Genomic DNA, 16,430 nt, shown 5'->3' on the forward strand with positions numbered 1-16,430 from the left:
CATACAGGATTTTCAAATAACATAGAGTATCTAAATTTCACACCTTGAGACATAAATCTATGCCTTAAATAGTTAAGTGGTAAGTATTGCTTACTTCTATTAATGTTTTACACTTCTACCTTGCCTTTGGATGCCAGATAATGGATACTTAACCAGATCTCTGGGAGAGATAAATACTGTTATTAACCAGAGCAGTGTAGAAAGGAGAGGTGATCTTTCTAAGTCCATTCATTGAGACAATTTAGCTTGAGAGGCCTGAAAACACAGCTATAAACACACAAAAGCAGCCTGGCCAACCTCCAGAGATTTTTTTTTTTTTAATCTATTTAAAAAATGATGAGATTGTGACTTAAAAATATATTTGTTTCTACTTGACTCATAGTTTCTGAGCATGAAGAATACTCATTCTTACTTTACTTGAAGAGCTAGAAATTTCCACTCTGAGTTTCAGCTGGTAATTTGACAAACCAAGTCTAAAACTTGTAGATAGATCAGGAAGTATTATGAAATATTGGAGATAGCCATTGGACTCCTAGAGGCTTTGAGCCATTTTTCCTGTAAAAGAAAAAGTGAATTAAATTTTGTGGTGATCAATGTATTAAACCTAATGAGCGACCTTCAGATTTAATGCACGTGAAATTTTTAGTCTCAGCTGAAGAAGATAGAAGGATGTAGGGTGAGTGGGTGCAAAGTGCTGTGGGCTGTCAGTAAGAAACTCTTAGTGTCATGCTGAAAACCCCATTGCTTTAGCAGTGGGGCAAACAACTGAATCACATATGATTCAACAGCACTTTAAACCACTCAAATAATAATTAATAGGGGTTTTTTTCAATTTTCATTAAAATATATTAATATCATTTAATATATGAAAATTTAATATTAATTTATAATTAGACATGAAACATAAAATCCTATTAATTCATCAATATATATTTTATTAATTTGAAAAATAATGCAAATTACTTACAGGAGCTTACGTGCAGACCCAAATGCAGCTTTCCTCAGAGAGACTGGTTATCTATGAATATAGATGTTCAAAGGTAGTTTATTGGTATTTATTGGTTAAACGTAGCAAATGGTTTTCCTGTGTTTTCAAGTGTGCCTGTTATTGTGAATGAGTGCGTTGAACATATCACTTTATTGTGTGGTTTTTGTAGAGGAGGACTGAAAGCCCCCACACTCCTTTATATTGTCAGACTTTAATGTTTTTCAAAAATAGGAAGTGTTTTCAAATACAGAGATTAATAGGAAGGCATGGAGGTAGCTAATGTTTCAAACTAGTTTGTTATCATAGAATCACTTGGGTTGGAAGCTGCATTAAAGACCATCTAGTTCCAACCCCACTGTCATGGCCAGGGACACCTTCCACTGGACCAGGTTGCTCAAAGCCCCATCCAACCTGGACTTGAACATTTGCAGGGATGGGGCAGCCACAGCTTCTTTGTTCCTGTGCCTCACCACCCTCATAATGGAGAATTCCTTCCTAATATCTAATCTAAACGTTCTCTCCTTCAGTTTAAAACCATTACCCCTTGTCTTATATGATGAGATTATTTTTTATTATATAATATAATTATATAATAATATAATATTATTATATAATAATTATTATATAATATATATATTATATAATATAATTATACAATAATATATTATTATATAATAATAACTTGGCTAAGTTCACTTAATTCCATAAGCATCCTTCAATTAATGAGGACCTGCTCTTGACAGAGGCAAAGGACCTTGGGGAGCAAAGTGATTAATGACCCTTCTCTGCACGGGGCTTTCGAGAGGTCCAGTTCACTGCTCTCAGTGCCACAGACAAAGGCACCAGGAGAACACTGGAGGAGGGATAGGTGGGTATGAATCCCCCAAATGAGTGGCTGCATATCCCACCCCTCCCACTCTCAACCATAGGAATGAGCATTACCTTTCTCCAGTTTTTCTTCCTCTTTTTCTGTATTGGGGTGAGGAGCCTTTGGTCCTACCTTCATATCTGCCCTGCAAGGGTGCAGTGCAAGCTGCTGGAAAGCCTCGAGGCAGGTCTGAGGTACTCAGCGCCTTCATGGTCTGCTTGCCCCAGTGAACTGAAGGTACAGCTTCTCTGAGGTGAACACTAGTCTTTCTCCAACAGCCTTTGTCAATAGCGAAGTGAGACATCCTTGAAGAGAGGATATGTAATTTTAAAACCTCAGCCAGCTGCACAGTTTGTCTGTGTTCACGCTCAGGAGGGCATTAGATGAGCTGACTTGAAGTACAAAGGCCAAAAGCAGGTTTGGAGAGGTGGGAAAAGGGCTTTCTGTATCTATAGTTTCTTCATCTGGAAACTAAATATGGTAAAGTTGACATCTCTAATAAAAATAATGCAACAATTAGTTCAGATAATCAGATCCAGGTAGTTGCCAAGGAAATATCCTGGTACAAATATAGCTGGGCAGTTCATTGCCAGCATAACTATGCATGTTTGTACTTTTAGCTTCTATCATTCCCTGTGCCAAAGTGTGTCCTTGATCTGACACACAGCTGATTTCCTATAAATGCAAGGATTCCAATTAGCAAGAAGTGCCACTGTTGCCATGCTGCCGCCATTTAACACCATTGTGGGAGGAGAGCATGTTAGTCACAATTGTTCTGTGGACAGGAAAGGTGAAGCCTAGCACAGATTGTTAATGGAAAAAGAGCTAGGCACACTTTTTCTATTGACTTCCCCTTGGATTTGCTCGTTTTATTGTTTGTTTTTGCATAGTAGGAAAGGTCACCAGCACTGCTGTTAAGAATAAATTATCTTCACTATTTATTCAAATATTCTAGAATATGTGTTGATTTAATATGAGGACATATGAGAGACAAAGTGAGAACCTTTTTCGTTAGAAAAAATCCTGATACTGTTTATGACAAGTACCTGCACTAAACTATTCTCACAGCAAAGGAGGATGTTTTCTTAATCCGTATTTTAATGGAGGCTTGAACTGAGTGGTTCTGCTCTAAGGAAGTGATTAAGATGTTGATGTGTCTTGGCTAGAATATTGAGGAATATTAATCCACAAATTAATGGCCTTAATTGGATTGAATGCTTGCGAATAGATGAGTGAAGCAACAGAACAAAGGAAAACCAAGATCCCTTAGAAATGCCATAAAATAATGTAAAAGGAGTTTCTATAAACTTTTTGTCTTCTTCTGCTGATAGCAAGATTTCATATCCTTCCTAGCTCTTCTTCTGTTGCTTCAGTTTGAAAAATCTGAACTTTGAAGGTCTTACAGCAAGGAACACAAACAGTTCCAGCTGATCTTCATTGCAGTGTTCTTAAGGAGCATCACTCATCATTAACAGAAACTAAGTGATCTACAATTATGTCAATACTGCAAATTAAAGTGCACTTTGCATTTCTGGATTTTATTAATTTATGTGGTTCTGGTTTTTTAGTAAATTATCAGTAGGAAAAATTCCACAAAAATAATCCCATGAAAGTTAACCAGGGCTGCAAAGGGGATGGTAGTATTTTCCTAACTGATAGCATAGCACAGAACATGACACATGCTTAAATAAAAGTTGCTGTTCTTCTTGAAAGAAATATTCTGTAAATTATCTAGCAATGTTATTACAGTGATGGCTTAGAAAATATTTCAAGACTTTGGCTGGGGGGGATGTGTGGGAAGACAGGAAGACTTAGAGTAAGAATTCACATGTGCATTATTATAGTACTTGAAGAAAATTGTTAAAAGGAGACAAATATAGGATTAAATCTATGAGAGATGATTGTTACTTTCCCCTAAGGTCATAAATGTTTTGTACAGATCTCTCTAACCTGAAGGGAAAGTTGCCTCTGCATAGAGTCAACAATTTGGTCTCTGGACCAAATTCAGCCTGACATAATTGGGTTCAGTTCCATTAGCTTGTCAAGAGTTTTGTTCACTCTGACACACTTGGATTTGGATTTGAAGTTTTGGCAGTCACCTAGAAATTATAAAAACTGCTCTTTCATCATTTCCTGTGATCATGCTTGCATAAATGAAAACACAATGTGTGAAGAGGTCCTCAAAATTGAATTTCACTAGCAAGACATTTCTGTGATTGGTTACAAGCTTATTCATCTTTATAATGACTTATTCATGTGGAAATTAATTTTCAAGACCAAAAGATTCTAGATTTGAGAGCCATATAAATTGCAGGAAATATGAATTTTTAAATGCACTTTTCTAACATGTTACATGTTGACATCACACTGACTACAAATTCTTCACAGAAATATTGGAAGTTGCCAGTCAACATGCTGGCTTTGAAAGCATTTATCTAATTTTTTTCCACCATATCTGGTGTTGAACATGCTATTCCATCCATTTTTGTAGATGTATTTTGTTTTTCCAACAGAACTGAACAAAAATATGAGTCTTAAATATTTTATGATGCAGGATTCTAATGATGAGATGTGAAGCCAATGACAGATTTTCCCTTTTTTTGTAGAGAAAACTTCACATACTCACCTGCAGAACATGAAGTAGGGTTTGGTTCAGAAGATGAAGCACATTTTTGTTTAAATTTGGAAACTCTAATAAAAAATGTGTGGTAAGTGATAGAAGAGTAACAATGATTACCAGATGGCGACTGCTTCTCTTTGAAGACTTTTCTCTTACTATTATTTGTAGCCACTGTTTGCAAAAGTAGCAATTCAAGTTTTCCCTTACGTGTAAATAATAGTAATAATGGTAATATCTATTAATAATAACAATGAATAATGATTTCAGGTGGCCCAGTGGTTCTAAGAAACTATCCCAGGAATACAAGAGCTATGCAAAAAAACCACTCTGAAGTGGGTTCTCCACTTAGAACTGTAGGTAAATGGTCAGTCAGGGTGAAGCACAGTGCCATTTTCCCAGAAACACACCATGAAGGAAATCAGACATTTTGCTTTTCATTACCATTTAGTTAACTACTCAGCAAGCTGTATTAATGATAAAAATGTGACAGGCAGGAAATAAGAAAATAAGTATGCCACAGAAGCATCTTTCATTGCACTGAAAGAAATGTCACATTTAAAATGTTTTGCAAAATATGCAACATTTGTGACATACATGAACTGCAGATACTCATTTCCCCCTTTTTGTGTGTTTCAAATATAGAACTCTCAATGTAGAATTAATAAAGGAGGAAAAAAAATCAACATAATCTTGCCGACAATCAAAGGGACAATAAACTGATTAACTAATTGCATTAGGTTTTCAGATGCCTGCACACTCTTTGAAGCTCATGTCTCATTGAGATGTGCAGTGCAGAAAGTTCATCCCCTTTTCACTGCTGCTTTTGGCAACCTTCAGCTAAAATGGGCTAAACATGGGAACATCACATCCTTTTAATCATAGCTCTATTTAAAAATACAAAAAATTATTAAGACTGACAGTTATCTTCATGTTTCTGTATCTTAATATGTAGCCTGGTCTTAATCCTTCCAGCCTTCACAGGAGATAGGAAATGCTCAACACACCTAAGACTCCATTAGCTTCATCAAAGGCTTTAATATCATGCTAAATACTCATCATCAGGGCCTCAAATTTGAAAATGTTTACTTTTTCCCCCAGTCCAGACTGTAAATTTGTGGGGAATCAGTGAACTATTTGGAACGATGCTGCCCAAACACAGTTGCCAAATCTTCGTTTCAAATTGTCATCAAACACGGAGTAGTTGGGAAATTTTTGTACTTTACACAAGAAGTATTTTCTCAGGGGTACAGAGATAGTGCATGATTGTATTTATGCCAGGATTTGTATTCTGTGGATGTAGCTCATAAAAAGTAACACTGATGAGATCACCAAACTAAATAGGCCGAGATCAAGGTAAAACAACCTCTGCAGCAGTGACTTAAAAAAGGGGACAAGTGCACCCTCAGCAGGTCTGCGGATGACACAAAACTGGGAGAAGTGGTTGGTGCAGCAGGTGGGGGTGCTGCCTTTCAGAGGGATCTTGGCAGGCTGGAGTGGGCACACAGGACCCTTCCGAAGACCAACAAAGGGAAGTGCCAAGCCCTGCACCTGGGGAGGAATAACACCAGGCAGCAGTACAGGTGGAGGGCTGACTGCCTGGGAAGAAACTCTGCAGAAAATGTCCCAGATGATACCTAGCTGGACACAAGGCAGCAATGTGATCTCACAGCAAAGCCCAGCAGCAGCTTGGGCTGCACTGGGCAGAGCAGCACCTGCAGGTCAAGAGAAATGAACCTTCCTTCCTCTCTACTCAACCAGTATGAGAGGGTCATGGATATACTGCAGTGAGCCAGCAAGGTGCCACAGAGGTGATTAAGGGACTGGAGCACCTTTCACATGAGGGGAGATTGAGAGACCTGAGACTGCTCGGCTTGGAGAAGGGGAGGCTTTGGGGTCTTACCAATGCAGAGGTTGATGAAAGGAGTAAATGTAAGAGTCAGACTGTTGTCAGTGCATCTCAGTGAGAGCACGAGGGGCAGTGGCTACAAAATAAAACATAGGAAGTTCTTTGTGAACAAAAACGTTTTTCATAAGAGGATACTCAAGCACTGGATGCCCTGAGATGTTGTGCCCACCATTGGAGATATTCAAAACCCAACCAGACACTTAGCAAATGTCTCCCAGTGATTCTGCTATGAGTAAGACCTAACTTTAAGTAGTGGTGTTAATTGCCTGGGACACTTATGAGTGTTTTCTGCAATAGTTTTGACTGAAATCAAAGGCAGCAATATATTTGTATAGTTAGACTCACACAAAAGTAGGTATGTGTGTGAATGTCCAAAAGGATGTATCATGCAGGGGTGGGCCATAGCAGTTTTTAAAAAACATGAGTGTATTCAGATAGGTAAAAGCAAATTTAGATGGATGAAAGGGAGCAAGGGTGCAATTATTGATAGCTATGCATGGGCACAAAAATGCAGGAGAGGCTTTAATCTCCCTTGACAGTTTTGGATTATGAGAAATACTGTGTGAGAAGGCAATTTACTTCTGAAGGAGAAGTATAGAAATAGGAGTTTCTTTCTGGATCTCTTTCACAGGATTAACATTTAGATATATATCCAAAAACCACATCATTTTTGAGCTTTGCAAAGTGAATCAAAAGCCAAACAGAAAAGAATCGTGCTTTGCCCATAATAGCAAAAATTGCCTTGTCCAAATTCTTTTCAGCAGCAGGATTCTTTCAAATAGCGGTGACTTTTATCAATATTAGTCCAAGGGAAATTAGGTTTTGTTCTTCACATGTGGAATATGGTGTCTGTGCTAGGAGGGTCTATAAATTCTTTTAAAGGATGTATTCTTTGGGATTCTCATGAGGAAAGGCTGATGTGTATTGTCTTTATCACAGTGTGCTTTGACAGTAAAATTACTATCTGTCTCAGTTCATTTGCTGCTTCCAAAGGAAACTGATTTGCCAATCTTCCTGCTAGCTCACCTCTTATTTAATCTACCTGCTTATAATTATTCTTGTAATTAATTTATAAATTATTATTAGTAGTAGTTTATTCATATTTAGAGATGGACATTCTGACAGTTCCTCTAATGACATCTGGCATATTCTCTGTCCCAGAGTGATCTGCTTGCTGAGTTTACCATAGATTTGCAATCTGATCTTACTGGTTTCTACAGCTGTATATCCCACTATATTTTGTGAACTTTATTGCTATAGGATGACATGAAATGTGGCTGTTCTACTTGTGAACATTGCCATTTCTCTAATTCACTCAGCCTGAGGTCATGCCCACACTCTGATGATCCCCTGGGAGTAATCACAGACAGGGAAATAGCCTCATGGACACCTGCACTAGGGGATAAAATCTCGGAAATCGAGAGTAGGACTGCCCAATATAGACTCCTTAAATTTGATTTTTAAAATTATTTTTCCTAACCCATTTTTGCTGTTTTGACATTTGAAGCAGATGTGGGGAATTTCTTCAATTTCAGTAGTTGTAACACCTTAGGAAATATTCAGATGGGGAATCCCTTTGTTTTATTTCTCTGCCTGTCAGAAAATGCTGACAGGCAATGAGGTATTGCTTGGGCAAAGGATCAGTGTTCAAGCTTTTTATGTGCACCATTGAAAATTCCCAAATGGCAGTCTGCCTAAAAAACTGAACAGGGACAAATGAAATCACAAGATTTCAGGCATAAGCTGTTGGAAGAGGGAGTGACAGGTACAGATCCTCTGAGAGGTCATGAGATTTTATTTAATGTAACATGCACAGGAGACCCCAGCAGGAGTTTCCAGCCCAAAGTCTTTTCCATCACTATGGGCAGCAAGAGGCAAATGAAGCTCAAGCACACAGCTCTCATGCTGTAGCTGCACAGTTGAAGACAATCAGTGATATATTTGATATTTCATAGCCATTTATTCCAATTTTCCACATTGGCATAAAAGACTGTGGTCTGGAACAGCTCCTGGGTCCAACTGCCTCTTCTCCCATAATAAGATGTATTTGAGACTTCAATGTAAATTAAACCAGAATATATATATATATATATGTGTGTATATATATATTAGGGATATATTCCCTCACATGTACACAAGCATATTAAATATTTTATAAATAATCATAATGATTACTTCTCTGACACAATGTTGATGTTCTAACATAGCTCTTTTTAATTGTTCCTGTTAACTTACCAGGAAAGAATCTAGCAAAAAATATGATGGAGGGCAAATAATTGCAGATTTGGTTGAACTTTCACAGTGAGGAATGCTGAAGAGATTGAAGGCATGTCGTTTACAAAAGAGATGGATGAGAGAAGTATGATAAATGTTTTCAAAATTATGAGTGATATAAAAAGAAAGCAAAAATAACTCCCTGCTTCCTTCATTCCATTGGCTTTCTTTCCCTTCCACTGAGCAGTAGGCATGTGCCTTGCTCAGGATATGAGCACTGCTAACTTTGAGTGATCAATCATACAGTCTCCTTTTTCCTCCCACTCTGATCTCTGAGGTTTTGCACAATTACTTTGTTTAAAATCTTAAGCAGTTTTTGATGGAAGTTCCTTTGCAATGTGCCTAAACTGCGTAAGAGTGAAGAAATAAATTGTTCAAATAACTTTCAAATGCCATTAGAAAGTTTAAAGCAATCAGTTTTTTCCTAAGTGGTCCAGGCTTTTTAGTTTGTGTTGTTTCAGAGAGATAGCAGAAGCTGAAAAGATATTCCAGTGGTAACCAGGATTCCTGAATTTGGATTGCTACAGAAGGACTGCTGAAACTGAAGCTGTGTGTTGCATTTTGTTATCATGAGAACAAGTCAAGCTTTCATGACAGCATTTTTTATCTCCAGGTTATTTCTAGTGTTTTAATATAGTTTACTAATGATGAAAACTAAAACAACAAATTATTTTTTAAAGCTTAATTATCAAAAATCACATTAAATCCAAGAACTGAAAATAAATGGTAACTATAAAATGGTGACATTTCATGAGGCTAAAACACTATTTAAGGATCTTTCCAAGTTCATTAATCTTTTTCCTTGACCTTTTAGTACAGACACCAACAATGTTTGTGACATTGTAAATACCACTGAAGCTGAAAGAAAATAAAAGTTTATGGTCTTCCATATGTGAATAGACCAATAGATATTTTTCCACTATATTTGGAGGTCTTTCTGTAAAGGTGACACACAAAGGCACTGAGGGGATCTTTTTTTTAAATCGTTTTTTACTCATTATTCTCCCCTAAAGAAAATAAACTGTAAATGCTTCAGATAGCTTATTGTAAGTTATTTTGTGCTTAGAGTGCTTTCTTGCACATTTTATGACACAAAGGTACAGTGTAAGTTGTACAGTAATTTCCCAGTGATTTTCAGAGGGACTGTATGCAGTTACAAATGCTGTTGAACATGATTTTGGATTGTTGAATGGAGTCTACATGCAGATTAGCTTTCGTGTTGGATTGTAATTGCCTTAAGCCAATTGTACAGTGAGTAATAGCTCGACAGGGAGTACTAGCTCAACATATTTACATAACCTTCTTGAAAAAAAAGAAACAAAACACCTTTATCTTTCTCAGGGATTGCCTGGTGAGATTTGCCTGACTTGCTTTTCTCTCAGGATTTTGTCTGCCAGTCATTCACTGAAAACTATGCACCTGTAGTGCAATTCTGCCTGCTCAACCAGCACCTGAATGGTGTGCAAGCCATCACTGCAGCACCAAGGTGCATGTCAACACCAAATGGGTTTGATCTTCCCTCGGTGGATGTGTTTCTGATCTCTGCTGTAAGCTGAGATCAGTCTTCAGGCGCTGTTTTCAGCCGTGAAGTCATTTCACTGATCAGTTTTCAGTCATGATGACTCCTGCTACTCATATTACAGCTAGTTGATTCTTTAATCCTCCTTCACAGTGCATTCTTAATATTCCTGAGCAGATGAACATTCTTTCAGGGATGGAAGGTGCTTGCTGACTGAGAGCAGCTTTTGATCAATTCCTTTATATAAAAAGAAGTGCTTGACTAGGAGTTGCAGTTGTGCTCTAGGAGTCATGGGCTGAAGACACTTAAGAGATCAAGGTGTGAAAATGGGGGGAAAATGGGAACAAACATCAGACTTGCTTGGATGCTTGAACAATTTCTTAAAGAAACCCATTCTAGACATGATGGGAATAATTAAACAAAAAAGTGGAAAATACATCTGCTTCTCTCCAGCTATATTCTAAAGAAAACAATACCAGATCTGACACAGGAAGAAATTCTCGGGTGAGCAATTTTTCTCTCTCACTTTTTGAGTGTATGAGTGAGAATTTCTGGCTGAAGAAAAAAATGGCGTGAATAGATCATTTAAGAAAAGATGAACTAGAAAATTTAGTGATGTCCCAGGATGTTTTCACAGAGAAACACAGCACATTTTATTTTGCATAGAGCATCCCTATACAACTTCGAAATTTCTATTCACTTCACTGATACTTTTAGTGAATATGATATGCATCTATTTATTTTTTTATAAATGCCTGAGCTGTATTTATACACAACCATTTCAAAAGAAAAAGATTGATGTTGTCATTTTATGCTTCTTTTTTCCAGGATATATCTGACATTTACATGACAATGCCAACCTTTTTTCTGCTCTTCATTTTAAATACCCCCAAATTTGTCAGGCTTCTAATGCATCCTCAGTGGATCCCATTCCTGAAAATTTTTATTTTGTAGTGATAGCTTATTATTATTTCAGTCTCTTTTTTTTTCATATTTTAGTTCTTCATATTTTAGCCTTTTTTTTCCAAGAGCTGAAGATTACTATATATTCAAAATTAAACTGCTTTCCTAGCATTTTCCCGTGTCATATTTCCCATTGGTTCGAGACTTTTACTCTTCTTGAGTGACAGTGAGTATAGTTTAGCTACACAACCATCTATAATAACCTGTTCTGAACAGAGAGCTGTTCTCTTTGGAAATTAACATCCTCAGGCAATAATTCTATTTCATAAAATCATAAGATAGAATATGTGGCTTGAATTATAATGCTGGATTTAGAAGTTAAAAATATCCCTTCGTATTCATGTGGGTCCAAGGCACCAGAACACATGCAATATGAACTCTGAGCTGCATCTCTGTAATATTGATCATCTGAACTTATGAAAACCAAAATATCAAGAGATGTACAGATTAGGATGCCCTTATTCTATTTCTTAACTTAGTTCAAGCTCTGCTTCAATTATTTCACAGAGCTACTCAAGGAGTGAGATGACAGTAAAGATATTGGTACAGCAATCATCCTTGTTCAGGAAGTTTATCTTTCAGTAGGAGAAGCACATCCAGCTCATCTGTAAGAAAGGCCAAAGAGGACAGAAATAAATACTTTGGTGCTGCTCCTGGGTTGTGCTGACCCTTCTGGGCCAGATTGTTTGTGAATTGTTCTGCTACCCTTGGAGAACCTGGCATCAGGGAAACTGATATGAAGTGTTTGTCGCCCCTCCTCTTTCTCCCTTGACATCTCAGGACAGGTGTAACATAAACCTGATTATCCGTGTTCTGATATTTACAACTTCATATCAAAAGTAAATCTTGACATTAAAATTTAGTGATTGATGAAACAAACTGATTGCACAGGCAAAGGATTACCCCAAGTGTAGGAGTCACTCAAACTCAGCTTTTAAAAGGCTTAGTATTCATTGTACATGGCACAGATATGGATTTATGAGGTATATTCTTTCCCTCTCCTTGAAGACCCAGATTAAATTGTCACAGCATCCCTGCTGAAGCTGGTACAACACCCAATCTGAGGTTCATAAATCTCAGTAAGTGCCAGTCTATAGCTTTGTAAAAGCAGTCCTTTGGTTCTCTAGTGGTAGTGCACAAAGTCCTCATTAGATAAATGTTTCTGCCAACCAGTATTTCTTGGAAGTCTGTGCAATGCTATGCCAAGCAATTTGCTAAAAAATTCTACTCTTTGTTTAAATGACATTGTTCACTCAAAATCTGACATTAAAAAAAAAGTCCTGAAGTAGTCAGAGATACTTTTACCTCAATCTTGTTTTCACATTTCAAGAGTCGTATTCCTTCACCATGTTACCTTCCACCTGTTTTTTCTTTCACCTGTCTTCTGTTCTGTTCTGTCTTCTGTTGTTTCTCAAAAGCATGTTGATGTCAGAAAGCAGTCAGTTGCTTATCTTCTTTATCCTTCTTTTTCATTATTCTCAATTTCTTGGTGGACACAGCTAATATGGTTCCCAGATACCCATTTTTGTGCCACAGTTATATCACTCATTCTGAAAGGTACTGAGAAATATAAATGTTATGTGTTGCAAATTATGTAGAGATGACCACTACCGCTCACTAGAGAAAATGTTACATTTTATCTATGTTTAGGGGTTTGATTTCTGATAACTGCTAAGGTTTTTCCTGACTGTACCAACACTCAAAACATTTGTGTCCTTTAACATTTGTCCAGCTGTAAAGAAGCTGAGATGGCTGCACCTCCCCCTGTGTGCTACATTTGGTACACCAGCAAAAGTTGTGCAGAAAACATATTGGGCATGGGATGGGATAGCACAATTTCAGAGATCACTGGTCAGTGCACCAGGAACATGCAGAGGTCAGCTTTGAGAACTGATTGCGAGCTCAGAACACTGAAAAGTAGCCTGGATCTTTAATAAACACAAACTGTCAAAGCAACAGGTTTATATCAGTTTGAATGATGGCTTTGTTGGGGAATGGAGCCCTCAATGCCATCTTGGGGCATTGCTGATTTGAGATGAGAAGCATTGCTTCTAAATCACTGAATGCTCATTTCCTCGAGTTCTGATCCATGCTGACTCTTTTAAGTTTATGAGATCACAACCCAGTGTGACCTGGCTGCAGGCCAACGAGCAGAATAGAGTTCCAGGTCTTCCCAACTGCAAATTGAATTACTCCACTTGACATTAAAGTCAATCCAAAGTCTCACCAGGACAGCGCTGCCTAGGCAGTCCTAGTGTGATGTGTTGACATATGCCTGAAATTTGTGCTTCAAATACTAAATACTTTTGCTTTTGCTATGCAAATACAGTACATGAATGTGAACAATTATGAATTCAAGCAGTATCAAAAGCATTTTAGGATTAGGGTGTTCTGAATTCCTGCTCTTTTACTTGAAAGTGTGTCCTTGTCAATTTGCAGGATTCTTTTGAGACCTCTGAATAATAATTGCAATCTACTTAGAAACATAAGTGCTGCACAGACAGTCCATTCCCTTGGATACCACACTGGTCCATATTTTAATATTCACTATCCAGTGTCCAACTGCAGCTTATGTAGAAATCTTCTACCTTTCTGCCTACAGACATTATTTAATTATATACCACTTAATATTGTGCCTTAGCTCTCCATCTCTGTGACAAGGAATCAACTTTCTACCTCTTTTTTTTTGCTTAGTTTGAGGATTAATTACTAATGTATCTTTGTTCTGAAGATGTAAGACACTCAACTAGTTTGAAATGAAACAATTGAGACAATGTCTGTCATTTACATGGCTGCCTAGCAAACAGCATACCACGTGGAGTTTGTGGAGTGCATGTTGTCGGTGACTTTGAAATAAATACTTGCAGCCTGGGATAAAGATGACAGTCAAACCTGATCCTGAGAGTAATCAGAAGGCCACCTGGAACAAACATTATGTGTGTAATTTTCTAATCAGCTAACCCCTTTTCACCTCAGTGCTGGCCACAGTAGAACATCAACTACCAGAAGAACAAAATGCAAAATATGTCAAAAAATAAACAGCTCAAGAATCTGGGTTGTATATCTCTGTGCAGTTAACTACTTTTTCTTCCCAAATCTTCAGAGTACCTATATTTGGCTCTGAGAGTGAGATGACTGTATGGAGGTTTTTGTCTTAGTTTTAGTTCCTTCTCTAACAACAACAACGGTAATATTATGGTTAGATTATGTCAGAAGCTATTGCTTCACAACAGAGAACAATGTTTCTCAAATGCAGTCTGAGCAGAAAGAAGAAATACTTCACTGAAGTATTATTTTCCAAGCATTCAAGTAATGTTTTCCATTGCCATGTGCTTTGGTTTTAATAGATTACACTCTGAAACAGGATTTTGGTCTTTGTGGTTTTATATAAAATCTAGATATAATTTTTAGCAGATAAAAACTCCACCTAATTTTAGCTTAAGGCAGTCAATCTATTTATCATTCTAAGGAATATTCCTTTCCATAACAGTTTCCCTGGGTGAAAGCTTTGCTGACAGTGAAGAACCCTTTCCTGCACTTCAGGATACTCTGTCTCTCCCACCATTACTTCATGGTGTCATACAGCAAATTCTCTTTCTAAACAGGCACAGGAAGGACAGAAACCTTATGAAACGATACTGCCTCAAGAAGTGAACTGGATATGAACAAGCCACAACATTTCAGTAAGCCCAAATCCAGGAAAATAGAATTGCACAGGTGTCCCCAAGTACTGACCCAGGCTCCACCCTGGCTGCTGCTGACTACAGATCGAGGATACTGAAACTCACCCAGCCAAGGCTCGAAGTCGTGCCAGGTTTTTTCAGCATGTGATAAAGGATGGTACTACACTGAGGGTGAGTCATTTGAGCTATTCCAGTGACGGAGTCACCTCAGTGAAAACATGGTGAAGAGCCAACCCAAAAACTGCTTCATCTTTCTTGCTCAAGCCTGCAGTGCCTGCTCTAATACTGCTGTTCTGTGGAGAAAGTCATATTTGTCAGCTTTCTTTTGAATGTTGATGGTATTACAGGATTGAATGCTTCTTGTGAGGATTTAGAAGCTTCATTTGGCAGCACTCAAGCAGTTAACAAAGCTTTTTAAAATTAAGTAAAACAAATCCTTACTTTCAATCCTCTGTGAGGATAGTCTAGTTTCCAGAATTCAGGCATGACATAACTGAGATACCATACAGTAACACAGTCATATAAATTCTGTTTAAAAACTCACAATGAGCTTTAACAAGAAAAAAAAAATTAACATTTTTATATGGCTCTAAGAAATGAAGTGGATAATTAAGTTAAAGAGAGCAAATTAAATTACAATGTTTTCTGTTGTGTGAGTTTTTATGTGGTATATAGCAAGAACCATAGATTTAATTGCACAAATAAGTCCTTAATGAATTCCATACTCTTCTTCTCTGCCTGCAAAAAACAAGCTTTAATAATTTTATTACTTAATATTTTGCTTTTGAATAAATATTTTAATTTTTTTAAAAATATTTTACTTTAATTATTTTAATTTTTCAGATTAAGATGGGGGGGTTTTGCAAGTCTGCTTATACTAATCAGCAGAAGAGGATAAAATGTTAAGAATGAGGGTTGAAACCTTTAAAGCAAAGGGTTTGAAATTGAGTGCAGTTTTTGGAGTTCAGACTGATAGTCTGCAGAACCTAAAAAGAAAATCATCTATGTTTAGTGACTTTAAAAAAGAATTTAAGGGTGTTACTTGCCCGCAGAACGAAGCCTAAGGAGACATAAATCCACAAGCTGGACACCAGCTATTCTGTATAAAGCTGTGCCAAACTCAAGGAAAGCCAAATAGGACTGTAGCTCTGGGGTGTGTGTGGTGCAGGCTGCAGGGGAATGCTGGAAAGCAGAATGTGAGATACAAGATGTGTGAGCTCTGCTGTGACCCCAGAGGTCACCTGTGTCTGTGCTCCGTGTGATGACTGAGACTGTAAAGAGAAATCTTTCTAGCAGAACTCAGTCAGGGACGCCACAAGCAGAGTGACAGCATCACAAAAACAAGGATCTTCACCTATTTAATATTTCTGGTGCTCCTCTAACCCCATCTGAGGAACTCATTGGCTTTGAGCTGAATTACTAATATGCAATTCTGGTAGACTTTTCAGCTTGTGTTGTGCCCTACAACTCAAGGATTTGAATCCCATTCTACCTGGACCAGCTGAAATAATTTATTTTGATGCGTTTTGCACAGTTCTTCAGGCTTTCATTTCCAAGTGTAAAAAAAAACTCTTTCTCAAAAAAAAAAAAAAAAAAAAAAAAAAAAAAA

At 37.4% G+C, this 16,430-nt stretch overlaps 1 long non-coding RNA gene across 1 annotated transcript; it reads left to right on the forward strand.

Annotated features, from left to right (window-relative positions):
- Positions 1-1,675: 1,675 nt before the first annotated feature.
- Positions 1,676-16,430, forward strand: LOC108446559. Its single transcript, XR_001861769.1, has 2 exons — positions 1,676-4,564; positions 14,744-16,430. It is a non-coding gene; the product is annotated as an uncharacterized LOC108446559 (long non-coding RNA).

This window comes from Corvus brachyrhynchos, unplaced genomic scaffold (genome assembly GCF_000691975.1).
Source record: "Corvus brachyrhynchos isolate BGI_N302 unplaced genomic scaffold, ASM69197v1 scaffold34, whole genome shotgun sequence".
Taxonomy (NCBI): domain Eukaryota; kingdom Metazoa; phylum Chordata; class Aves; order Passeriformes; family Corvidae; genus Corvus; species Corvus brachyrhynchos.